Below are 17,814 nucleotides of genomic sequence, written 5' to 3'. Positions count from 1 at the left end.
GATTGAAGTTTTAGTGCAATTATTTTTTTTTCTCCTTCAAATTTGAAGTTTCAGTCTTTGAAACTGTAGATTTGCAGTTTTTGCTACTGCAAACTTGGTGCAGTTTTGAAGGTGTTTTGCAGTTCTGCTACTGCTGTTAAGATTGAAGTTTTAGTGCAATTTTTTTTTCTGCAAATTTGAAGTTTCAGTCTTTGAAAGTTTCTTTTGGTAAGAAAAATGCAGCCCCTGCAGAATTGAAGTTTCCAATTTTGAAACTTTCTTTAAGTAAGAAAATGCAGCCTAGTAATTTGATGTTGTGGTGAGAAAATGCGGAGAAAATGCAGCTCAGCCATTTGGTTCAATATAGTTAGCTCTTCAGTTCAAACAATGGGGTGACTTCCAGTTTGAGGGGCATTGTTGGACAAATTTAGCACAATGCAGAAAGTACAATGTAAATAGCTTAGGCAGTCCAGTTTGAGGGGCAATGTTGGACAAATGTGATGCTGTTTTAACTCAAATAATAAAGAGTCAAAACACTGTCGTTTAAAGTGTAAAAGTTCACTGAAAATTTGTATATGTAAAACAGTAGCTACTTTACCTTGTTATTAATAAAAAGTGCAGCGAAAAAAGTGTTTCTTCTCTGCTCCTACTCTTTCTCTCTATTTTCATTTTTTCTTGTCAATTTCCTGCTTTTCAATTGCAAAGTTACAGGTGTGCGAACCAAATTCATTCATAGACAAAACTTGAATCAGCTGGGTTGGTGATAGCTATATTCTTCCTGTCTTGGGGCGACATGGCAAATTCTAAGTGGCGCAAAGCCTTTTTGAACTCTGATTGGTGCTCGCTGATGTAAGCTTATGTCAGTCCTAATTGTTTAAGCATAACTGAAGCTCCCCAATTCTTGAAATTTAAGGAATTGGAACTTGAGAACTTCATGATTATGCTGCGACCTGACTTGACTTCAGAGATGCTTGCTTAAGTGAAGAGTTGAGAGGCAATCACATCATGGTAGACGATGTGAAGTTGACTGCTTGATTTGACTTATGAAGTATTGTCTTGATTTGTGAACTGAATGCAGATCATGAACTATGATTTGAGAGTTACACAGGCGACCTGACGTGATCGTTTGTTGAGATCTAACGACCTAAGCTTGATCTTGTCTTGAGACATCGGGATGTGTTTTGAACTCTAACTGCCATTCACGACCTAGAAATATTTGAAATATTCCATGGTCGAAAATTTGAATTATCTTGCTTGGTGTTCGCGTTTGACATGTTGAATAAATGTCTTTTTTTGAATGACCTCTTCAGATGTTACTTGTTGCATGTGATAGCTAGCTCGGTCAATAAAGCAATCTTTATTTGACAGACATGTTACTGTGTGCAATAAGTGTCAGCCATGAGCATTAAATGCAAGCCATGTTGAAACGACATTCCCTTTTGGTGCATTAAATGTGATTGAAGGTGCATTAAATGCAGAAGAGATAATCACACCGGCAATTGGCATTCTTGATAAACGGTAACATCACTTGGTTTCTACAAGGCGTGGGAGTTACTCTTCCCATGGATCGATGACACGTGGTAGCGATCTATGGCCAAGAATGAATTCCTGCCTAAACATCGCTTATAAAGAAACTGTAACGTCGTCTTCTTCACTATGAAACCCTAACTTTTTCCTAACTTTTTAGAAAACCCAAATTTTTCTGAGAGAAAATTACATTTTCTTGCCCCAAAAAATTTCGTTCTTCCTTCACCAGTTCATGCGAACCCAATGCTACAACAGAATACCCATTTTAGGCAACCAAGAGGTAAAGAAATTTCTTCCTTTTTCTCTTTTTCACATTCCTGCAATTTTTTTTTCTTTTTATAGTCATGGTGGTTATGGGTATTTGGTAGGTTTAGGAAATGAGTACTTTTGGGTAGTGTTCAAAAGAAACACTTAAAGGTTTAAAACTCAAGGTAAAAAGTCATGGAGGACTGTTTTAGGAGTTTTTAGGGTTTAGAAGCTTGACGGCCATGGAAAAAACCATAGAGATATCCTTTACTTCGTTTGAGTTGTCGTGTGAGGTAGATTTTTTAGGGTTTGAGTCTTCCCTAAATGTCGTACCTTTATAGTCGATGGAGATCCCTGAAGTGATAACAGTTGGCAAAGAAAGCTCACACCCATTGGGTACCTCTATAGGTCCTAGGAAGGTGATAAGGTCAACTGCCACAATGGAAGAGATTAAAAAGGCATTGGACCAATATTCAATTGATATGGACGTATACCAAAAGAGTTTGTATACTACCTAGGATCCTCCCGAGGGAATGACTGCGATTTTAGAAGCAATTTTTAAATTCCGAGTGAGAATTCCCTTCCACCCTTACATCAAGTCGATTCTCGACCACTTCCAGGTCACACCATTCTAGCTGACGCTGAACATGTATATGATAGCTGTAGCTGTATATCTATCGTTCTGCGAGCATGACCTAAGAGAGCCAACGGTGCTGGAGCTAGCTTGCACCTATATTTTGAAAAAGAGTAAAGATAAGGACTCATACTACCTCTCCAAGCAACCAATGATCGAGGGAGGAATATTTGGTTATCCTAATAACATGGGAACTTATGAAACCAAATACCTTTTCTTTAAGTATGAAGGTGTTTGTAAATTTTAGGAACCAAGTAGGTTTTTCCCTTCAATATCAGGTCCCTTGCCCCTTTTTACCTTTTTTTTTTTTTTTTAAATATAAGCTAACGAACTCTTTTCTTTGCAGAAAACAAAACGACCAAATTGCAGCTGTTGACCAATTGCAGTCGCATTCAAGAATTTGGCCAACTTCCTGACAGAGGTTGCAACACGAAGCTACTCGTGACAACCGAAAATCTTTGGAAGTACAGATTCTTCCCTCCAAAAGCATACTTAGACGGTTTAGCTTGTAAGTTTTTGTTAAACTGAAAAACCTAAGTCTTTTGCATATTTAGACTCTTTTTGCTAATCGTTTTTTTATGCCACGCAGTCAAAGAAATCAAAGCGATCTGCAGTAATCACATTTCCAAGATTGAATCCAGATGCCCAAGCTAGAGTAACTCCAACCGATGTCCTTGTAACAAGGACCCAAACTGGTGCCAAAAGGTGACCAACTATAGAGTGACGTGAAAAAGCCCCTCAGCCTACCGCAGCATATCAAATGAAGAAGAAGACAATAACAGTATAAGCATCTTAGTCTGAGTCAAACGACTTCAAGATACTGCTAGGCGGACTATAGCCTACCCAACTTCCTACTTTGAAGGCCCGTTCAAAGATGTGCGGAGGCATCCCAAAGGAAAGAAGGTGAAGCTACTTGGGGGAAAGAAGGAGGAGCCAGTCAAGAACAGACCAAGGAAGTTCCCAATACGAGAGGTTGGGACCAATCTGTCTTAAGCCTCCTTGGGCAGCTTCCTGATCACTTAAGGCTAGCGATCTTCACCCTCCTTGAGTGCAAACTGGAGTCGACCTTCAAAAGGTACATAGCCTCCAGACCTTTCAACCTTATTGTCACTACGCTTTAGATGCAAAGCCAGGCAAAGCAAATCTTTCTCTTTGCAATCTCTTTAATGCTAATCGAATTCCTTAGTTAAAAAAAAAAAAAAAAAAAAAAAAAAAAACTAACTCTTATCCATTTTCTTATGCAGTTTCTGGTTGCCATGAACATCGCACTTAACAAAATAAAGACGAACTCCGAAGGAAAACTTCATGAAATGAAAGAGGAGATTGTTAAATTGAAACAAGCTCTTGCAGATTCTAATGAAGCCGCAAGTGATGCACAGTTTTAGGCGAGCACACTTTTGGCAAAAAAAGACTCTACTCTGCGAGTAGTGGACAACCAAACCAAAGAGCTTTAGATGACAATGGCGAGGCTCATAGAGATCTGAGCCCACGAGAACATAAGCTTCAATAAAGAAATAAAAAACTTCAAGAGAGCTTGGATCACAAGAGGGAGAAAGAAAAGACTCGAGTTGCTTTGTGGGAGAACATAGAGAAAAAAATGAAAGCAAAAGACACAAAGCTCGAGATGTCTTATCGGTGAGTCACTTTGTGACTGAACAGTTGCAGTAGCTTACCAACGAGGTGGAAAGTAAAGTCAGCCATTGGTTGCTGCAAGTTATTCATAGCTTGCGAGTGAACAATCCAAACTTGGACATTTCTAGCTACCCTGAAGAATATCATGTAGCTCTCGCATCAATGCAGTCAACCGAAGAACAAGAAGACCAAGAGACTACGCAGGAGGAAAATCAACAAGAAAAAGAGAATCCCGAAGACCAAGCTACTAATCCGAAGATTGTAGCAGTTGTGTTCAGGGATTCTGAAGTTCAAGAGAAATGATCAACCTCCTTTTTACTTGCTCTCAAAGAACCTCTTTTGTTTCTTTTTTTCATTTTTGATGTAGCTCGTTGGTCATCTATATTTTTCAATATATAAATAGACTTTTTTACCATTTATGATAGCATTTTTATAACTTAAGTACTTCACGAAATGAATACAACTTTTCTAATCGTAAAACTTGTAAAACTTTGTAAAGAACAAGATTATAAAAACTTGAGATTATGACACAAGTAATTCTTGAAGAAGAATGAGAATAATCTTATTGACAATATTTACAAGCAAAAATTACAAGTAAAATAGTTCGCAAAAGCTATAAAGAGTTTGGAATTTACCGATAATAAGGACACAAATTCTTAGCATTCCAAGCTCGTCAAGCTTTTTGAGATGATACATCCTAGGTCATATCACCTTAGCGACTTGTTAGGGACCTTTTTAGTTAGGCCCTAGTACCCCTGCGCTTGGTTCTTTCATATCGAGAAGGACTTCTTTGAGGAACAAGTCATCGACCTAAAAGTCTCTTCTCCTGACTTTGGAGTCGAAGTATCTTTTAGCCCGCTACTGGTAAGAAGCTATTCTTAGCTGAGCTTTGTTGCAGTGTTCTTCAACCAAGTCCAGACTTGCACACATAAGTGCTTCATTATCTGCCTAATTGTAAAATTCTCTCCAAAGTAAACTAGTTCTTACTTCAACTGGGATCATTGCCTCACAGCCATATGCTAGCGAGAATGGTGTCTTTGAAGTAGAAGTTCTCGGAGTTGTTATATATGCTCATAGAACTTTTGGGAGATTGTCGGCCCAATTACCCTTTGCTACGCCAAGCTTGGCCTTCAAGTGTATTTAATGATTTTGTTGACAGCTTCAACTTAACCATTAGGTTGTAGTTTTGCTACTGAGGCGAATTTCTTATGAATTCTTAGCTCTTCATAAAACTATTTGAACTCCTCATTGTTGAACTGTTTTTCATTATCTAAGATGAGTGTATGAGGAATCTCGTAGCGACACATTAGATTCTTGAAGACAAAGTCTTTGAGCTTCTTTGTGGTGATCATGGCCAAAGGTTCTGCCTCGACCATTTAGTGAAATAATATACTGCAACCACAACATATTTAACGCCACCTTTCTAGGTTGGCATGGGACCAATGAGATCAATTCCCCACATAGTGAATGGTTAATGACTGGTCATCGTTATCAATTGGTGGGAAGGAACTCGTGGAATGTTCTCGAATCTCTGGCACTTATCACACTTTTTCACAAAGTTGTAGGTGTTTTCGTGAAGTAAAGGCCAATAATATCCCTGACAGATAATTTTATTAGCGAGAGATCATGCGAAAGTGTGATTACCGCAGATCCTTTCATGTATCGCTCTCATGATGTAGTCTGCATTTGTCACACATCAAAGGAAAGGAGTTCTAAATCCTTGTTTATACAACTGATCTCCGATTAAGGTGTAACGAGGAACTCTAGTCTGTAGGAGTCTTGCTTAAGTCTTACTATTAGGAAAAACCTTTTTTTTGATATACTGAATGATTGGAATCATCCAAGACATAGATTTAGTTGTAGCCACTGTCTGGTCAGGTGACTTAATGCTGGAAGGTTTGATTTATTTGACCAGGATGTTATTCATCACATCGGAGTGCAGCAGTAAAGCTACTTCGCCAAAGCATCTGCGATAAAGTTGTTATCTCTCAAGGTCTACTTGATCGTATAGAGCTTGAAAGGCTCAAGTGCAGCCTTAGCTTTCTTTAAGTAATTGATCATGTTCTCTTTTTTGGCTTGATATTCTTCCAATATCTGATTGACTACCAGCTAGGAGTCGCTGTTGATGTCAATCATTTCTGATCCTATCTCTTTTGCTATTCACAAACTAGCAAATAACACTTCATACTCAGCCTCATTATCAATGGCTTTGAATCCGAACATAGGGGCTCCATAAATGAGAGTTCCCTCAGGACTAATGAGTAGAAGACCGACTCCAACTCTTCTTTTTTTTGGAAGACCCATCAACATAGAGACTCCATGTTGACAAGTTTTGAATAGTTTCTTGGATGGCTTTGCTAGCTTGCTGTTCGTGTTCCCAATCTAGTTGATAAAAGAACTCCGATATAAAGTCAACTACAGCTTGCCCTTTAATTGTTGCTTTCGGTCAGTAATGTAGATCAAACTAACTCAATTCCATGGCCCATTTAAGAAATTTACCTAAGGCCTCTAGCCGTTGAAGGACTTGTCTGAGTAGATAATTGGTTAACACATGGATGGTATGGGCATGGAAGTAAGATTGCAACTTCCTGAAAGCGATCAGTAAGGTAAAAGCTAATTGTTCCATCTCTGGATACCTTGACTTGGCATCCAATAACTATTTGTTGGTATAATACACTGGCCATTGAATTCTACCTTCTTCTCGAATGAAGTTACGCTGACTGCATACTGAGAAATGGACAGGTGGAGAAACAAGATTTCCTTGGAAAGTGGCTTAGACAGATAAGAAGGCTTTCCAAGATGCTCTTTTATGCTCTAGAAGGTTTGCTCACATTCTGGCGTCCATTCAAATTTCTTGTTGGCCTTGAGTACATTAAAGAATGGCAAACGGTGTTCTGTTACTCTTGATATAAAGAGACTGAGAGCCGTTATTCTCCCATTCAAGCTCTGAACTTGTTTATGATTTGTGGGACTTTTCATATCTAGAAGAGCTTGAATCTTCTTGAAGTTGACTTCAATTCCCCAATGGTTAACCATATACCCTAGGAACTTTCTTGAGGATACTCTGAATGAACGCTTAAGATGATAAGCTTCATTCTATACTTGCGGAGTATAGTGAACATTTTTGCGAGGTGGACTATGTGATCTGAAGTGACATGTGACTTGACTAGTATGTCATCAACATAGACCTCCATTGTTTTCCCGATTTGCTTAGAAAACATATGGTTAACCAGACGCTAGTAGATCACCCTAGTGTTTTTCATACCGAAGGACATGACTTTATAATAGTAATGTCCTCGATCTATGATAAATGAGGTATGCTCTTCGTCAAGTGTGAACATCAGAATTTGATTATATCCTGAATAGGCATCCATGAAGCTCAACAGCTCGTGCTCGTAAGTGGCATCAACGAGCTGATCAATTCTTGGTAGAGGGAAACTCTCCTTTGGGCAAGCTTTGTTAAGATCGGTGAAATTAATGTAGTTTCACCATTTACCGCTAAGTTTTTTTTTCACCAAAACAGGATTGACGACCCAACTAGTGTCATGAGCTTCCCAGATGAACACATTTGAGAGGAGCTTATCCACCTTAACCTTAAAAGCTGCATAGCACTCTAGGTCCATAGCTCTTCTTTTTTGATGAACTGGCTTGAATTCATTGTCAATGTTAAGTGCATGACATATGACCTCAAGGCTGATCCTGATCATGTCGGCATAAGTCCATGCAAAAACATCTATATTATGCCTGAGAAAGCTCACTAAATTAGCTACGAGTTGAGGGTCGAGGTTGCTTTCGATTCTTAACTAGCCCACTGTGGGTATACTCCTCTTGAACATGAGGATCAATGTTGTTTTCCACTAGACCAGGCTGTGGCTTGATCTTGCTAATTGCCATTGCCTGTTCAGGAATGCCCTTAGGCTTCTATTTTCCTTTACATGTCATCTGAACTACCCTATTATAACAGTCACAAGATTCACGTTGTGATCCCCTAACTTCCCCACACCTTATCGAAGTGGGAAACTTCATCTTCTGATAGTAAATTGAGGTGAAAGCCTTGAAATTCCGTAATAGAGGTCGTCCGAGGATGGCATTAAATGCTGAAGGACAATCCAAGACTAGAAATTCTATCAATTTAATAACTTCGTAGGGATCTCCCAAAGTGATTGGAAGAGAAATCATTCCTCGGGGAGTTAGATAGTCTGAAGTAAAACCATAGAGAGAAGTGGTGACAGGCTTCAGGTCTGTCTTTTCCAATTTCATCTCCTCAAAGTCTTACTAAAATAGGATATTCACAATGCTCCCATTGTCCACTAACATCTTATGGACTTTGCACATTCCTATCTTAGCCACGACAACTAGTGTATCCTCATGAGGGTGGTGCACTCGTTTTGCATCTTTCCCAGAGAAGGTAATCTCCTCTTCTCTACATAGTTTGCAAGGTCGCAGTTCTAGATTAAGAACATTAAAAGGTTCATGCCAAGCTTCTTGGGCATATTTTTCTTATGCATTCCAAGAATTCCTGACTATATGAGTCCCCCAAAGATAGTCTCTACCAGGTAAAGACCTTTGCGCCTCTCCCCGTCACCTTTTTTATCCTTCTCTCTTATGAGAGTTGGACTATCAACATACTTCTTGAAGTGACCTTTTTGGATAAGGTCTTCAATTGCTTGCTTAAGACCTCGGCACTCATTAGTGTGATGGCCATTATCCTAGTGGTAACGACAATATTTCTTGCCATTCGTTTTAGATGTGGGTTTTTTCATGGGCTATGGCTCTCTGACCTGATTAGCTTCTGCTGATTTGTTAAGAATAGCTGAAACCAATGCATTGAGTGGAGTAAAGTTATCGCGGTCGCAATCACGACGAGGAATTGGAGCATAATATTTCTTAGGTTCAAACCGTTGTTTCTTTCCCTTTCTTTAATCGTCATTAGCATATTTATGATTAGGTCTTCTACTAATTTCTCTCGAAACTCATCCCGTCGACTAAGAGCGTTGGTTGAAAGCTTGAGGTCATGGAAATTCAAAATTGCCACTGAGTTTTCTATTCGTAGATATTTCTTTGCTAGATTGTAAAAGCAAGTGAGGAAAATATCGTCCTTAGATTGTAGTTTCTTCCACAGGTCGGTTTGCAGGTGAACTCCGACAATAATCAAAGTTTGAACTAAATGTTTAGGTGTATTAGCCACCTTATTCAGTTCCCTGTGAAACCTATCAATATAGGACTGGAGCGACTCATTCTTCTTTTGTCATATGTTGCTGAGGTAGCTTAACGACATTGAGAACTTCCGATTGGCCTGGAAGTATCTCAAGAACAATGAGGTCATTTGCTACCACGAGTTAATAGAGCCTGGTGGAAGCAATTTAAACCAATGTTTAGCATGGGTTGTCAGGGTCACTGCTAAGCAATGACGCTTCGCCAAATTAGAAACTTGATGAAGCTTCATGAGGTCGTTAAACTCATAGAGATGATCTTGCAGATCAGAGTTCCCATCGAATGCTCTCATGTCGGGATTCTGAATCTTGATAGGAGAGGAGCAGTCAAAACAACTAGAGAAAAGGGAGATGCCTGAGCGACTTGCCCCTGCTCATTCTGTTAAGCCCTAAGCTGATCTAGAGCTCATTGTAACTCATCTATTTGAGGAATAGAAGCCCTATGGGGATCACTTTCTGCAATGTAGGTACGCTCCTTATGATTGCGATTGATGAAAGAATGCAAGTTGGTGCTTTCTCTTCCTCAATCAAAGCCTTCGGTCTACCTTGACACGTGCTAGCATGAGCCTTGTGAAGGCACTGAATGGCTTGGGGAGTTTTCCCGACCTCTACGGTGGTCAGAACTGACCCACTGATGGTGGATACTTCCCTCACGGTGATTGTCGAAACCATCATGTTGACGATAGTAGGAATCTCCCTACCGATCACTCTTGTGGGGGTGCCCTTACGATATGACATAGGTCGGCTCTTGGTGCGACATACTACCGAGTCGCTGAGCCATGGTTTTTTTTTCCCTTTCTCATGACCAGGATTCGCTTGGCCTTTTGAGCCTTTCAACCTATGTTTAGCCACTTGTTTTCCTATACTTTTCTATGCTGTAGTGTGCATGGTATAAGTTTTTGCTCGTTCCCAAACTTTCGAGTGACCTACAAGCGTTTTTAGAGGTGGTACCACCTTGTCAGAATTTGGTGGCAAGACCTAATCCAAATGAACTAGCCTTTGGCTCATCATTTGTGTGGATTAAAGTGTTAGAATTCAGAAGTTAAGGGCTTAGCAAATATTTAACTAAGCAAACACAAAACGCTGTCGTTTTTGTGTTTCTCTCTTAAAGAGAACGCATATCTGTATCACTTTCCCTTTTTGTATCTTGAAACACTCTCTGAGCTACTGATTCACTTAAGTAGCAAATTCTAACTGTATTGCAAATTCATTCAATCAAATACACGAAATTGAAGCTTTGCTTTTCTTATTTTTTTCTCTCAATTTACGAATTTCACTATTTGGAAGGTGTTATTAAACTTCTCCAGGTAGCCTATCACAACTGAATCTACCTGAGAAGTCGAGGGGATGTCCCTCGTGGTACTTTGGGGAGGTGGAGCTACTTTGAGAGTAGTAGTCTCTTGACCATGGGAAATCTCCTTGTTGTTGGTGCTAGCATGCTCAGTTTCAAGACCACGAGCCATGAGTTTTTATGGTTGACCTTTGTAGGTGAAACTAACTGGTTAGTCGAGAAAACTAGATAGAGAGCTGATGTGAATCATGCCTTCCTTTTAGCACCAAACTGTTGATGCATGATTTTGACACTAACGACCTCGCACGTGCAAAGTGCTAAGAGGGTCTTAGAAATTACGCGTGATTGACTTTGAGATCTAGTTAATAGTCACAGTAACATGCAAAGACTTAATAGTAAATGAGACAATGAGAGTTTTATAGTGGTTCGGATGCTTAAAGCGATTCCTACATCCACTGGTATCTTTTATATTAGTGTTCTTGGTGATTAGCCAAGTTTACAACAGGTCATGAATAGAAAACATAATTACAAGAGCTTGGTATTCAGAGAGAATATTAAGCCAGACTCTTTCTCGTGGGTTGTCTTTGCTATTTGTTTTTTGTGAATTCAGAGAGTCTGATCCTGATTTTGTGAGGAGGGGGGCCTCTGTTTATAGCTGTTGAGTTCAAGGTAATGATTACAAGTCTGCAAGTGGGTAGGTGCCATGCAAATCCTTCCTTGCGTCCCATTGGTTGGTACCTTATGAAATATCTTTAAATTATATGGGGCTTGGACAAGTGTGCAAACCAAATTCGTTCACAGACAAAACTTGAATCAGCTGGGTTGGTGACAGCTATATTCTTCCTATCTTGGAGCGATGTGGCAGATTCTGGGTGGCGTAAAGCTTCTTGAACTCTGATTGGTGCTTGCTGATGTAAGCTTGCGTTAGCCCTGATTTTTTAGGCATAACAATTTAAATATCACGCTGTAATAAAATTAAAATATTTTTTTAAAGTAAAAAATAGTTTAATGAAGAAAGAAGCTTTGCTATGGAATATATCAGGTTAGAAGTAATATAAAATTATATGCTTTTAATTACTTATTTTTTTTCAATTCAAGTTATATTTTATTGATTTTTGATAACATATAAATGTATCATTTTTCTTCAAAACATTGGTAATTATTCTAATATCAATAATTGTATGTGCTGTTTAACTACGTTNTGTGGATTAAAGTGTTAGAATTCAGAAGTTAAGGGCTTAGCAAATATTTAACTAAGCAAACACAAAACGCTGTCGTTTTTGTGTTTCTCTCTTAAAGAGAACGCATATCTGTATCACTTTCCCTTTTTGTATCTTGAAACACTCTCTGAGCTACTGATTCACTTAAGTAGCAAATTCTAACTGTATTGCAAATTCATTCAATCAAATACACGAAATTGAAGCTTTGCTTTTCTTATTTTTTTCTCTCAATTTACGAATTTCACTATTTGGAAGGTGTTATTAAACTTCTCCAGGTAGCCTATCACAACTGAATCTACCTGAGAAGTCGAGGGGATGTCCCTCGTGGTACTTTGGGGAGGTGGAGCTACTTTGAGAGTAGTAGTCTCTTGACCATGGGAAATCTCCTTGTTGTTGGTGCTAGCATGCTCAGTTTCAAGACCACGAGCCATGAGTTTTTATGGTTGACCTTTGTAGGTGAAACTAACTGGTTAGTCGAGAAAACTAGATAGAGAGCTGATGTGAATCATGCCTTCCTTTTAGCACCAAACTGTTGATGCATGATTTTGACACTAACGACCTCGCACGTGCAAAGTGCTAAGAGGGTCTTAGAAATTACGCGTGATTGACTTTGAGATCTAGTTAATAGTCACAGTAACATGCAAAGACTTAATAGTAAATGAGACAATGAGAGTTTTATAGTGGTTCGGATGCTTAAAGCGATTCCTACATCCACTGGTATCTTTTATATTAGTGTTCTTGGTGATTAGCCAAGTTTACAACAGGTCATGAATAGAAAACATAATTACAAGAGCTTGGTATTCAGAGAGAATATTAAGCCAGACTCTTTCTCGTGGGTTGTCTTTGCTATTTGTTTTTTGTGAATTCAGAGAGTCTGATCCTGATTTTGTGAGGAGGGGGGCCTCTGTTTATAGCTGTTGAGTTCAAGGTAATGATTACAAGTCTGCAAGTGGGTAGGTGCCATGCAAATCCTTCCTTGCGTCCCATTGGTTGGTACCTTATGAAATATCTTTAAATTATATGGGGCTTGGACAAGTGTGCAAACCAAATTCGTTCACAGACAAAACTTGAATCAGCTGGGTTGGTGACAGCTATATTCTTCCTATCTTGGAGCGATGTGGCAGATTCTGGGTGGCGTAAAGCTTCTTGAACTCTGATTGGTGCTTGCTGATGTAAGCTTGCGTTAGCCCTGATTTTTTAGGCATAACAATTTAAATATCACGCTGTAATAAAATTAAAATATTTTTTTAAAGTAAAAAATAGTTTAATGAAGAAAGAAGCTTTGCTATGGAATATATCAGGTTAGAAGTAATATAAAATTATATGCTTTTAATTACTTATTTTTTTTCAATTCAAGTTATATTTTATTGATTTTTGATAACATATAAATGTATCATTTTTCTTCAAAACATTGGTAATTATTCTAATATCAATAATTGTATGTGCTGTTTAACTACGTTCTTTTTTCACATATAAATGTATTAATTAGTTTTACCAGCTTGTACATTGCATTGGTTGCATACTGACTTCATCAACTCTATGTTGTCTAATCTAATTCGATGCGTATCAACCATTGGATCAAGTCTCTGCTGAAGAAGAAGACCAAGACCTTTATGTGCCAATAATAACAAGAAATTCATAAAATTATTTTAGAATAAAAGAATTTGCATTCTTTCCTAGTACAAAAAGGAGGTTAATTTCCATCAATAAAATGGAGCTATAACGATAGCAAAAATATTTTCTCAATACATCCAAAGAGAAAAACTTTCCTTCCATGCTAGTACCCAATAAGAGACCACGACTGTGCTGTGATTAGAGTCATGAAAGTGACTCTATTTTGATGATAAAAATACCATTTGTGTAATTAAATTGAAGTTATATTGAGACAATTGAATAAATTTTGGAATTATTAAAGGAAAATCACATTTTAATTTTTCCTTACAATTTGTGCATGTTTGGAATGATTTTTGAGATGTTGTGAGTCAATATTAGGGTGTGGTTTATTTATTAGGTCTGAATTTGTCTCATTTATTCTGTTTAGGGGGTAAATTGTCATATTTTTTGGGATTGATTTTGTCAGTTTTCATTCATAGAGGGACTGATATAAAGCTTGCCAAACGTAGTACAATAGAACCTCTCTATAGTGATACTCTATATAGGAATAACCTCCATATAGTCATAAAAACTTCCTGTCCTAACTTGGGCCAGTTATAAATAAAAATAAATTTCATATTGTAATAAGTTATAATTTTGATAGGTCTCGTCTTAGAAAACTTGCCTCTACATAATAATAATTATATACATATTGCAAAAAATATATGCTATGTTACATTAAAGGTTTAAGATGAAATAAAATATTTATCTAAAGTTATTTGGGATAATGATTTATGCTTTAACATTGTTACTACATCTTTTATCTTGCGGGTACATAAGCCAAAATATTTCTAGCTCTCAAGCATGTTTACAGCTTCTTGGCATGAAATTTTTGGTATTTCTGTACTATCATCCTCAAAATTATCTCCTTCCTCTTCTTGTCTAATTCCAATGATGATTTCTTTTTCAGTTAAAACATACATGACTAGTTGCTCATTTGGATTATTGAGGAAGGCATTGATATCCATTTGATTAGTGTAGTGAAGTTATCGAATCTGAGCACTCAATTTTACAATGACTCTTTGATATCCATTTTCATGCTATCCTAATGCTACTAAAACAATGAATTGAAATCCTAGTATAATTACTAAAACATGAATTATAAAATAAGAAATCAAAACAACAATTCTTGTAACTACACATTTATTAAATTATAACTTATTTATAGTAATAAATTTAATTGGTCATAATATTATGACTATAAAGAAGTTCTACTATATAAAACAATATGAATAGTTCCCGATCAAGAGTGCCGCTCACCCCCAAACATAACACACGTGGCCTTGTATTTCTGATCTTTTTCACAAAAATCAAACATTCCTTCTACATTAATAACACACATACTTCAAATTCATTAACAAAGAGAACTAGTCACTTTCCAATATTTACCTATATTTCTAATCACCAATCCAACCAATCCAAGTTATTTTCATGAATTAATGTTCTTCTTGTTAGGTTTCGTCGGTTGATGTGGAAATGCTACCCTTGCCCACCTTTAGTTGGAGTATTATTAATATTCAATAGATTTTGTATTAGCCCCCGTGACTTTTAGTTTAGGCAGAACCCATATTTTGTGGGTTAAGTATGTTAATTAAGTAATTATCATATTGGTGACAAATTAAGTTTGTCCATGTGAAATATGGAATAATATAATATGCATTTATGAGGGATCGATATAGAGGAGGAATGAGTTCAAGCAAACTGTTTTTCTTCTTTCAGTTAAAAAAAGAAAATTAAATATTGCCTATAAGACAAATTTCTAGTTTTCTAGCCCATGATAGGATTTGGGTCAGGTGTGGTTGTTAAAAGGCCCATAAAGATTCTAAGAGTGAAGAGTCCAAAATTTAAAGAAATGTGGTGTTGAAGCCCATCAAATTATGATGTACATCAAATTTGCCTCATAATAGAAGATAAACTATTGATTTGATTATAATATATTTGGTAAATTAAAGAAATTCTGACGCTCAAAAACAATAATAAAGTAGCAAAAACATTTAAAATATTATCCATTTATGGGTTAAACATAATAATCTCGTAGATTATGCATGCCATGATTATATTATGTCGATATTGTGTTTCCATGTTGAAAAACATATATCACATGCATAAGTAATCTAATACACATATTTAATGCAATATAATTTCAATTTAATTAAAATTTCTTCACTTTCATGACTCTAACATGTGCCACACGCAGTCTTTATTGAAATTTGTTTTTATTTTGCTGTAGTTTTTTTGAAAATGATCACAGATAAAGGCCTTGGTCTTCTTCTTCCACAACGACTTAATCCCGTGGCTGATACGCGACACAAATTAGAATTGACAGCATAGAATTAAAGAAGTCAAATGAATAAGACCCCACTATGTCGGCTATAATGTTGGGAAGTGAAATTAAAATAGATGATTAATTTAGTTGCCCTGCTTCTTGCCATAGAATGCTTGGTCAAGTAAAAGATGTTAATGTTTTACAGTACTGGAAAGGAAAAAGAATCAACAAATTGGACTCCACCAAGGACAGGGATCAAAAAGTTGCAGGGTCTTATTATTAATTGAAGTTTGAAACACTAACGGGGCTAGTTTTGGTTTATTCAGTTCCGTCTGTGTTATTTAATTCTACTTTCAGGAAGCAACATTGGATTAACTAGAGTTTCCAATTTATTTGTAAGTGCTAGCTCTGCAGAGGTTAAAGGTATCAGTGTGAACTTTAATACTGGAACCATAAGGATGATATATTGGAGACAGATTAAGAGATCCTTTCCTCGGTGAAAGAATTAACAAAATATTTCATGGAATGAGCTTTCAGGCCCTCCATTAATATTGGAACCATAAGGAGGATATATTGCAGACAGATTATTCATATTTGGTTATGACTTGGATATTTTATAATGTAAGAATTGGAAGATATTTCCGTGACGTCTCGGATCTGACTCATGCAAGCGACGTTAATCTGTTCCTTGATCAAAGTCCACACATTGACTCATAAGTCATAAGAGTAAACGATACCTTCCCACCCAAGGTTGAGTGAAATGACAGTTCCTACCCTGTTATCATAAATTTCAGATCCTCTTAATGTAACTGTTAAAGGGTAAAATAGTCTTTTGCTCTTCATTAAATCTTAAATTAAATTGAAATGAAAATGAAAATTTCAAAATATGCCTCCACATCTCGAAGCGTAACATGGCTGGATGGTGGCTTTGGGTGAGGAATTTTGTCAAACAGGTGGTGAACTGAAGGCTATAAATAAAAGAGCACTTCATCTTCATTGGAACACCAAATCAAAAGAAGAGATTGGAACACCAAATCAAAAGAAGAGAAATCATTCAATTTTTAATTCACCAATAAAAAATGGCTCTAGCAATGGTAGTGGCACCAGGAGTCGAGAAGAAGAATAACAACAACACTAAAAAAAGAGAAGAAGAAGATCTAAATAAAAAATATAAGGCAATTTACGAACATGTAGATTAGAAATTCTATTAATACAAGATAATAATTTGTTATATATATTAAAGAAAGAGAAGAAGAAGATCTAAAGAAGAGAAACGAAGAGCTCGAAAGAGAGTTGAAGAGAAGAACAAACGAGAGTTGAGCTTCAGAAAGTTCTGGAACGGCTGCGTTTGGCAGAGGAAGCTGAAGAAATGCTATGTTCATAGCTAGGTGAACTTGAAGTAGAGGCTGTCAATCAGGCGCGTGACTATCACTCTCAGATTGTCTCTCCTATGAGCAAGCTGTCCAAAGAACTTCTGCCATTACTGTGTAATTTTATTTATTCTTATTTGTTAGTAGTTCCTAAAAAAAAAAAGTTTCTCTAGAGCTTATGAACGTCGGTCCAATCATGAGCAGAAATTTTATTTCTGGTAATTTGAATGTTAAAGGGATTTGATCTGTGCAGTGTGGTGCGGTGTAATTGATTCGTGCTCACCGGACTTGAGGTCAAAGATGACGCCAGCCTCGTCGTTGTGTTGTCGCACGTCATTAGTCGAAATTTGTTGGGATTGTTGGTGATGAAGTTTGTTTGGATTGAAAGAAAATTAGAGGGTTAGGTGGGTTTGGATTGAAGAGGGTGTTGGTGAATGAATTTGAGATGTATAGGACTTTCCTAAAATTTTATTAATTTGGCTAGATGGTGACTGTGGCGACAGTGGTAGTGGTTAGGTGGTTGGAGATTGGGACTGTGAAGGATGAGAGTGAGGGTGTTATTGAAATAAATTTGAAAGTAATATAGTTATTTTTTTAATTCTACTAATTTGGAGGTCAAAAAAATTTATTAATTTATTAGTCAAGGGCAGTATGGTAATAACCTGTTGCACCTGTATGTGAACCTAAAATTTGTTAATGGTGTTAGTTTAAGGGTGAAATCTGGAATTTACAAAACCAAGGGTGGCACTTCTTACTTTTCCTTGCGCTAAACCTTGGGTGGGA

This window comes from Pistacia vera, unplaced genomic scaffold (genome assembly GCF_008641045.1).
Source record: "Pistacia vera cultivar Batoury unplaced genomic scaffold, PisVer_v2 Contig221, whole genome shotgun sequence".
Lineage (NCBI taxonomy): Eukaryota > Viridiplantae > Streptophyta > Magnoliopsida > Sapindales > Anacardiaceae > Pistacia > Pistacia vera.
This window is presented reverse-complemented; position numbering follows the sequence as displayed.